Source organism: Pelodiscus sinensis, chromosome 8 (genome assembly GCF_052426305.1).
Source record: "Pelodiscus sinensis isolate ZL-2025 chromosome 8, ASM5242630v1, whole genome shotgun sequence".
Lineage (NCBI taxonomy): Eukaryota > Metazoa > Chordata > Testudines > Trionychidae > Pelodiscus > Pelodiscus sinensis.
In genome coordinates this window covers 27,809,771-27,819,645 of record NC_143059.1, presented here as the reverse complement: position 1 = coordinate 27,819,645, position 9,875 = coordinate 27,809,771, and the positions used below count along the sequence as shown (strand labels likewise).

General features: G+C 51.2%; 1 long non-coding RNA gene across 1 annotated transcript; it reads left to right on the top strand.

Moving 5' to 3' along the window:
• Positions 1-3,198: 3,198 nt before the first annotated feature.
• Positions 3,199-7,198, top strand: LOC112546149 (uncharacterized). Its single transcript, XR_003089781.3, has 3 exons — positions 3,199-3,964; positions 5,127-5,258; positions 6,764-7,198. It is a non-coding gene; the product is annotated as an uncharacterized LOC112546149 (long non-coding RNA).
• The last annotated feature ends 2,677 nt before the right edge of the window (positions 7,199-9,875 follow it).

Sequence of the window (9,875 nt, the reverse complement as noted above, 5' to 3'; positions counted from 1 at the left end):
GAGCTAAGGAGACAACATGAGCTGGGAGGAGCTGAGCCAGTGACTCAGCCCAGAGGCAGATCCATGCTGGGAGAGCTTCAGTCCCTGATCCTGAGACAGAGCACAGGCACCAGATCCATACTGGGAGCGGGGCTGCAGCCACAGATCGAGAGGGTCCAGAGAAGCATTCCAGGTGCTGGAGGCAGCACAACAGAGAGTGGAGCTGGGGCAGGAGCACGCTGGAACTGGGTGTAGCGAGCAGCAGGGGAGAGCAGGAGGGACCCTGGGTAGAGGCCCAGCACGGGGACTCCACAAGACAAGAGGCCTGGCAGGCCAGACTCGAGAGGGGCTGATGCTGGGGAGAAGGGTCCTGCCACCCAGAGCAACTGTGTGACCTGCAGCATCCCTGCAGCACAGCCAGGGCCTGGGATGGAGGCCTGGGACCTACAAGGAACAGACTGAACTGTCCTGACCTCCCAGAGACACTGTGATGTCTTTGTGTCAAAGTGAGGTGTTTTCCAGGAACTTTTTCCATTTTTTCTCATTCTTGCTCTTTTTAAAAAACTGACTGTTGTTTAATAACTTGTATTTGCTTTGAACTACATGTAGTCATCAGTGGGTCAGGGAAGCGTTCAATGTGAGGAGAGCACCCCGGAGTACGGACATCCCAGCCCCTGCCCTAATTGACCACAAGGTTAGGGGTCAAGCCCCCATCAATCTTGGGCCCAGTCCTGTTGGGGTCACAAGGATTCTGCTATGCAGGAGGATGGAAGGGAAGCCCTTGAGGACAGCGAAGCCTCTGGGTGGAGATGTTAGCATAAGCTTATTGGGTAGTCAAGTGGAATACTCGACTACTCGCTTTCCCTCTCCTGCAAGCAGGGGGGACAGGAGCTGGTGCTGGGTGGAGCTGGCTTAAAAGCCGGTTCTCCCTAGCACCATCTCCACAGTGCTGCCTCTCCCTCCCCCCACTGCCTCTATCAGACACAGTGGGGAGGGATAGGGGAGGCTGCTCCAGCAGCAGCCCCTGTCTGTGGAGTTCCCAGTAGGGAGCTGGGTCCTCCCCTGTGGACAGGGGCTGCTGCCACCAAGCAGCCCCTGTTCACGGTGGCCAGGGCTGGCCGTGCACAGGGGCTGCTCTGGCAGCAGACCCTGGCTGCAGCTAGCCATGGTCACCACAAACTCAAGCTAGGACCAAGCAGTCCCAGCTCACACTGGTCTGGGACATTGCGCCTCTGCATTTTAAATGTAGTAAGAGCCTGCTGGCTCTTACTACATTTAAAATGCAGAGCCACAGCACGGGTAGTTCCCAGAGCTGGTGTGAGATGGGACTGCTCAGTCCCAGCTCCAGCTGGCTCTGGGAGCGACCCCCACTACAACTCTGCAGAGTGGCCCCCTTACCAATTAATCGTGTAGTCCATACAATTTGTATCCACTACATGATTAGCCCAATAACTGCAGTTTAACATCCTTGCCTCTGGGAAAAGGAAGTGGAAGAGGGGACTCAGATCCTTTTGCTAGCCCATTTCACTGGGGTAGTGTAAAAGCCAGGAAAGTTCCCCCTCAATAGCGGGACCATTCCCCCATTTACATTAGTGCTGGGAAGAAGTGGAAAGGAGAGACTTGACATCCAGTTTACAGTCTGTCCTCCTAGCCTGCACCACATTGGACCATCCTTAGCCAGGGCAGCTCTATGTTGGGCCCTTCCATCTCCTCCACCTGTCCCTGAAGGAGGAACTGCAAGTCTGGGCCCTGGCTGGCTTTGGCATTGAGAACCTCAAATCCCTGCCCCTGCCCCACTTCCCCCACGAGATCCAGGAGATGGTGCTCACAGAAGAGTCACAGGCACCTTCCTAGAGCACAAGGTGGGCCCAAAGGGAATCAGCTTTTCTGTCCTGCGGTACTGAACAGGGCCAGCTCTAGGCACCAGCAAAACAAGCAGGTGCTTGGGGCGGCACATTGCCAGGGGCGGTATTCTGGCCTGCAGGAGGAGCAGGGCAGTGGGGAGCCCCGCGGAGGCCATCAAGAGCTGGGAGCTCCATGCCTGGCTGCTCGGAGCCTGTGTCTGGCCCCAGGGTGCTGGGAGGGTGGGGCAGGGTGCTAGGAGGGCAGGGAGCCTGGCCCTGGAGCAGGGCGGCTGAGGCTGGTGATGCTGAGCGCAGCGGGGCAGGCTGCAGTGGGGCCCCATCCCCCAAGTGGAGGCTGCCCCAAGCTAGGAGCCCCACAGCTGGCTGCTCAGAGTCTGCGCCTGGCCCTGGGGCACTGGGAGCTCTGCATGGGCAGCCCTGAGGTGCGGCCCCTGCTGGGAGTGCGGCATGGGGCGGCCACGGCTGATGAGGCTGAGCCCGGTGGCCTTTTCTTCACCTTTGTGAGTGCGCCCCCCCAGCCCGTGTGCCCCCCGTTGGCCATCCCCCCCCCATGCACCCTCCCCACAACTCCCCCTCCTCTGGGCTCCTCCCCGCTGGGACCCCGTCTCCTCTTTTCCCCGCCCCTGGATCCCCATCTCCTGTCTGGCTCTCTAAACAATTCCCCCTCCTCCTACTCTCTCGGCCCTGAACCCTCTCCCCCCCTCACCCACACACACCTTCTCAAGAACCCAGTCCCCTTGTACTGTATCCTGACAATCTCACACCTGCCTGGGACCCAAGTGATTCTCCCTCTCCCTTTGTCTGAGGAAGGGGAACTCTGGTGTTCCAAGTGCCCGTGTCCCCAAGTCCCTTCCTGTCTGGGGCAGGAGAGCTTTATTAAAATTGGAATTGTGATCCCATTTAAATAGGGACATTGTTATGGCCTAAATTTATCATAACCTATTTAAATAACATATGAATTAAATTTACAAATTAAATAGAACATGTCTCCTGTCAACTTTTAAAGATATTCTACCAGTTAACTAGTGTAAGTACCCAGAACCAGCAGTAGCTTCTTCTGCAGGTGAAGAGAGAATGTTTTTATCACTTTGGTTTATTCAGCTAGTTCAGTTCAATGATTAGTTCATTCACCGTTGCAAAACCGAGAGTTGAGGAAGCAAAAAAACTTGTTTTCCTCTTCTCTCAGTAAAAAACTGGTTATGAGAGCGTTCTAACATCTTGAAGAACATGATGACTAGATTCGACCTGTTAAATTCACTATGGATATTTCCTTTGTCTAATAAATGAATTTTTAGATGCAAAACATGTTTGGATACTTTTTTGTTACAAAAATTAAATGCTGGTTTTGTTTATTTTAAATAGAATTTCTGTCCAGACAGAAGTAGATGCAAATCATATGTTTTAAAAAAAAGTAGCAACCACTTAGCAAATAATAAATGGGGTAAAACCTGTCTCTTAAGTGTTCCTATTGCACACCATTTTGTAATAGAATAAAAATGTAAAAATTAAGAATCTGATTACATGTAAGTTACACAATTATTTGGGCATATATTTAGTTGGTAGCTGTACTGAGTGTACTCTCCTGGTTAGTAAATAGAAGCACCAAATTTGGCATAAAGGTTATATTTACTTGTAAATCAACATGTTTTAAAGGTTGCTAATCAATAAGACTCAACCATCCTTTAGGAAAATATTTTAAAAGTATAATTTAAATGATAAATTGCTCATTTAAACCTAGGTTTTCTGCTTGCCAGTTTAAATCATGATTAAAATTAGAGATTTAAATCAAAGCTATTTAAATCAATCCACCCTGTTTCGGAGGCTGTTTGGTCCGTACCTGAAGGAGAAAGCACAGGGCTGCGCTCATGGAATAGGTCCTAGGCTAGTGGGGTTTTGTTGTCTGGTGCCTGTCTTGTTCTGGACAGTTGAGCTGGGGAGTTGAAACAAAAGTTCTCTTAATCCCTTTGAACTGTCTCATTGTATAGTGAGGCTGATTCTTGTCCATGGACACCGAGAGGTGGACAGCTTATGTGTTGGGGTTGGAGTCTGAGTGATTATAAGGCTTCTAGTAATAAAATCTCTTTGCAGAGTGAGGAGTGGGACCAGGACTCCAGCACTAGGTGATGTGAACAGCTGCATGCTTTGGAAGTTAACTGGCTTGCTGTGGATAAACCTGCCCTCCCATTGTCCTCATGTGGGGAGTCCCTGGCACTCTCCTAGGAGATGAAAATGCCCTGACGTTTGATCTCCCCCGAAGCATTCACCCCACCCCCCCAGGAAGCCGCACAATCTGCATTTCCATGCGCACCCCCAGCAAGCTGTGCAAGCTGCATTTGCACGCGAACCCTCCCCGGACAAAAAAAGGGGGGGGGGCAACATTTTTTTGCTTGGGGCAGCAAAAATCCTAGAGCTGGCCCTGGCACTGAGATTTGGGAGTGGGAGGGAAATTCTTCTCAAAGTCACTGCTTTCCTCTGACCAAGGGCTTTCAAGCCAGCAAGGGATCTGTCTCCATCCTGGTGGTGGTCATGAATCAAGAGTTCAGAAAGGATGGGACACTGAGCCTTGTCTCAGTCTAGAGACAAAACAAATTGTGATAATCCCCTTCTCAAGTGCCATGACCAATTATTCAGATCTTTCACCCTGAGTCTCAGCCTCAGGGGTGGGAGTGGGCTTGTTTGCACAGCATGTGCACTGGTCTATTGATCCTGATCTGCCTCCTTCCCCTGCAGTGTCCCAGGAGACCCAGTACCATAAGGAGCAGCAGAGCCCCATTCTGATTCTCCATCCCCCTCGCTGAATTTGACATAAATGACCTGTGACCCTGGCTTCCTGATGCCAGGCATAGGCAGGCTGGCTCCGATAAGCTGTAGGACCTGCAGCTGCAGGGGCTGTGGGTTTGGAGTGTTCCCCTTAGGCAGACAGAGTCAGAGCAGGGAATGAGATAGACGAGTCAAATTCATCGTCTCCTGGTTCAGTGGAGAGCCTGGGACTTTAAGGGGACCATGTTCCAGCCCCTGCTCCAGCCAAGTTCATGCCAGGCCTTGGGTCCCTTCTTGTCCTCCTGGAGCAGCTGGGGATGCAAGTCCCCGTGGAGGACCCTGCCCACATCCCTTTCCCCCAGGATCCCTGAGAGGGGGGCAGATGGAGCTGAGGGTCTGGCTTTAGCTCCTCTCCCCCAGTGTCTTCAGCAGAGGGACTTGAGGGAGAGACTCCTGGCCTAGGGGAGACTGGGAGCTGACAGTGGAATACTGATGGAGCCCCCTCTCTTTCCCTCCCATTAGAACTCAGCACAGTTCTCCAAACTGGAATTTGGTGGCTTAGCTGTGGCTGTCAATCAGTGACCCAGCCAAGAACGTAGGCCAGCTGGCCAGGGAGGGGATTTAGCAACTCTACAAGCTGCTGCTACACCAGAGGTAAGGAAACCCAGCTGGGAAATAAGACCCAATAGAAACGTGACACTGACAGAAGCCAGGCAATGGGACCTGTGACAGGGCACCTGCCCTGCACTGGCCCTTTAAGGCCAGGACTCAGGCCCTGAGCCAGGGCTAGAAAGAAAGAGGCCAGCTGGAGCTGTTTGGGCTAGGGAGAGCCCAGCTGGCAACTATCTAGGGCAGCACAATTGGCTTGTAGAAGCCAGCTGAACCCATTAGGGCGAGGGAGAGCCCAGCTGACAGCTATAAACGGAGAAGCTCAGTTTGCTTGGGGAGGAGCCAGTGGAGGGCTGACTGCAGAGGCAGCAGGAGCTCCTTGGAGGGAGACAAGCTGGGGATAGCCAGCAAAGGCTGGAAGCGGGCCAGCCAAGATGCCCCTTGGCTAGGGGCTGGGGACAAAGCCTCTGGTTTGAGGGCCTATCATGAGGCCGACTAGGTAAGCCAAGCCATTGTGACAGATGCCTATGATGAGCAACCCATACAGACTGTAACTTGCCCTGAGAGGGGCTATATGAGGACAGTCAGGGGGCACTGAGGCACACTGGGGGTGTGCACCCCCTGACAGGACCCCTGAATAAATGATCCACCTCACATCTGAGACTGTCCCCCATTGGGTAATGGAAGCCTCTGAGATTGGACCCCACTGGAGGGTGAGTCTATCTCTCTCCTTCTCCCCCTGCTCCATTTAAGTTCAACCCTTTTCCCCCAGCCCCAAGGTTATTCCAAACACCATAGGGATCCCTGTTATTCTGTGGGGCCAGAGATACAATCTGGGGGAAGGGAAGAATCCAGCCACCAAAACCAGACAGGGAAATCTGATGAGAAGCTGCTAAGGAAGAGCTCTCAGAGGGAGATGGAGGGAATGGAGGCAGGAGTCCTCCAACAATGTGGCAGGGTCTGGCACTGAAGGTCACTAGAGAGGAAGCCGAGTCCATCCCAGGGTGCTGTTGTAAAGCAGGCTTTTTCTGTCCATAGCCTTCGCGTATAGCCCATCCTGCCACACAAGGCCCCTCACACAAAACCCAGATACTCAGAGGAGCATGGGCAGCACAATGCAGTTTTTTGTGAATGGAATTTGACCTTATAGGCATCCTGGAACTCAAAGGCACCAAGAAAATAGGGAGGTAAGCATAACTAGATAACGCCTAGCTGAATTTACAGATAAGCCTCATTTGACCGTAGCTTGACCAGTCTTAGGGGCAAGGGAAAAAGTAAACATAGGGTAATAAAACACAATTGTCTTACACTAACTATGCCCCATCTGGTCCTGTCCACGAGGGGATCACGCATACATCACGAAAATTCCTATAGGGCAGTATTGTCATACTACCTCATCACTAGCCTATCAGGCCCTGCCAAATGCAGACCCTAGCATGGCACAGACACCGAAGTTTTGTATAAAAGACCCTCAATCCCTTTGTTCGTCGGAGGTTCCGTGTATTGAGGGCACGTGTCTTTTTTTTTTTTTTTTTTTTGCCCGGCTAAAGGATTGATCACCCTGAGGCTGCCTCCCCACCCTTCGAATCAAACATAGGGGTGCACGAGTCCTGAGCATGCTCTGAGTTCTATTGTGTCTTTCTGTTATCGTTTCTGGATTTGTAAGTATTGCTTAAATGTATTGGTTATTGGTTTAATAGTTAAATTGTGTTAATTTCACTGTGTAATTCTGTAAAGTGTATCTAAGTTCTGTTAACCACACTGTGTAAATTGTATAATTTTGTGTTGTGTAGTAGTGTTGTATTTAGGTTAAATATAAGTGTTAGAAATAGAAGCCCCGGAGTTGTTAAGTTGTAAAAGTAGATTTATGACTAACTCCACCAGCTGTCCTAAAATAACCATAGAGGGGCTGGCTTTGGACGGTTCTTTTATTATCATTACTTTGGCTTTGTTGTTTGTATTTTTTATTTGTATGCTGCGTTGTCTTAGGCAAATTAGGGATAGTGATTTGATATGAGTGAATTGTAATCAAAGAATTGTAATCAGTTGGGTATAATTGTGCCCAAGCTTTTCTATGCAGTAAAAGTATTGAGCAATTGCTAGTTTAAACACCTATTTGTTAATTGCTGGTTTTGACCACTTAATAAATATCATTTTCACCATCATCCAGTAGTTTTCACTGGGTAGTCGGCTTTAACCCTTGAGGCTCCCATCACATCACTGAACCAAGGTGCAACAGGTGCCAGTTGCCATTAATTCTTCCTAGTTCCTAGGGGCATCCAAGTCTCTGACACACCCTTGTTCACTTGACAGGAAGACCTCACAGCTATGGTGATGTACCAGCTCCATACCAGCTGGTCCTGTCACCAGGTACCCAAGGCACTTTCAGGGTGCCTCTGATGGGCTGCAGAATCCCACCCTGCACCAGCCACAGGAACCAGAGGGAATGGGTTTTGGCCCCTTTCTTTTGTCGGGACATTGGACTGTACATTGTTACACTCCGTTAATTTGGAATTCAGCTTGTGAACTGGCTGGAGGGCCAAGGCCTCAGAAACCCATCACTCAGCTTTGTTGATCCCACACCTCTTTTTATTCCCACTTCAGCTGCTAGATGGGATGCAGCCCCATGGTATCCTCGATCTCCTCCACAAGACATGGGAGGAGCCAGGCCCAGGAACACTCAACATAGTACAATGCGTGTTCTGCCAAAAGGAAAACTTGGAGCCCCTGTAGGGTTTGTAGCATTGCTAAAACATTCCAGTGGAGACTACCATCCAGTGCAGACGATGAGGAAAAAGGTCCCTGAGAATCTTGATTAGTGCCCTATCAATGTCACAGCGATGAAAATGTGTCTGACTATGAAATCTGATCCCCATGCTAGTAGGAGCCTGGGCAGCGAGCTGCCAGTCTGGGGAGAGTCAAGAATTATCCTTCCTCTACATGGCCATATTTGGAAGGGAAATCAGAGCCAACTTGAAAGGCAGTGCAGAAATGTTGGAACCTACTCTAGCCTGCTCTAAAGGCTGCACAGAAGTGATGGTGGCATTCTTGGGACCCCCTCCAAACAACAACTGTGCAAACTCCTCCCCACTCCACCAAGTCCTATTTTTGGTTAGGACTTGCATACCTAGAACACCATGAGACTTCAAATGTAAACATCTGAATTTGAGAAACTGACCAATTTGGAAAACCTCTGGCCATGAACTTGAATTTGGGAAGGCCTTATCGATGACCCATTCAATGGAAATTGTGGGAAATGGTCTGCCAGAAACTTTTGGACGTGTTGGACATCAGAATTAGTGGGGAAACCCTAAGCGCAGCCTTTCTCCAACTGAGGCTCTTGACCCAAAAGGGGGCCACAAGGTAGTGTAGGGGAGTCTTGAGTAGGGTCACTAGCCATCCAGGTTTTCCCAGACATGACCTCTTCTTTGGTACTCAGACCTTTCTCTGGGTAGATTTTGGAAATATTAAAAGATGTTTGTGATTTTTCCTGGCCTTCCAAGCTGGGTGGCTGGTGAGAAGTGGCCACTGTCTGGGCACCCAGTTTGGATGACAATGCCGCTGCCAGCAGCCGTACAGAAGGAAGGGTGGCATGTTATAGTATTGCCACTTTTCCTTCTGCACTGACGTGCACGGTGGTGACACTGCTTTGGATCTGGATGGCAGCAGCGCAGTGACTGCTGGCAGCTCAGCAAGGGAGGGTGCTTAGGACACAGGACCTAGGATGGGGGGGCAGCGTGTGAAGAGGGTGCTACACCCTTACCTGGGGGGCTGCTGTAGAGCATTCAGGACTGAGGCACAAACAGGTTGGAAATAGCTTCCTTCCTTCCTGCCACTGCAGGGCTTAGCTGAGGGGTGGGGAGGCTTTCCCACGCCAGCGCTGGGTGAGGCTTTGGCATATGCAGAGCTTGGCTTCTGCTGGCCAGTGCCCTGGGCCATAGTGTCCTGAACTTACTCTGGGTGCCAGCCCAGCCACAGGCAGGGGATGAAGGAAGGAGCCTGCCAGTCAGAGAGTTGGTGAGCTGCATGATTGAACCAGGGGTTGGTTCTCTGCCCAGCATTGGTAGTGGGGGAATCCTGCTGTGGGGGAATCTGGAGGAGCAGCAGGGCTGAGGGTATGATCTGGCACAGCAGCGGGCAGCCAGTGACAGGGGAAGCCTGTAAAGGGCCAGTGGGTAGGTAGCAGAGCTGACATGTAACTGGCCACTGCCAGACCACATTCACAGCTACCGCAGTAAGAAATGGGACAGGGCAAAGGGAGCCTGCTGGTCTGGAGGATGCATGCAGCAGGGACTGCACTGAGGGACCAGCAGGAGGAGTGGCTGTCTCCGCATGCTGTAGCTGTGCCTGACCACCAGCCTTGGACTCCCATCTCTTCCCCTCCCGCCCCCCCTCCCCCACACACTCACTGTTGGTGGGTGGGCAGCTGGCAAGCAAGGACCCAACCAGTAGCTGGATCCACCAGCACTAACGGGAGGGGGGAAATAGAAAATACAGGACAATTGGCCCATTTAAAAAAAAGTAGGGACACCTCCAGGAGGGCTTAAAAACAGAATATCTGGTCACCCTATCCATGGGGAAAAATTAGCAGGTACCTCCCTCTCCCCATTGCCTCCTGCCCTTTATTGCATTCGGGACACTCCAGGAGTGAGAGAGGGGTAG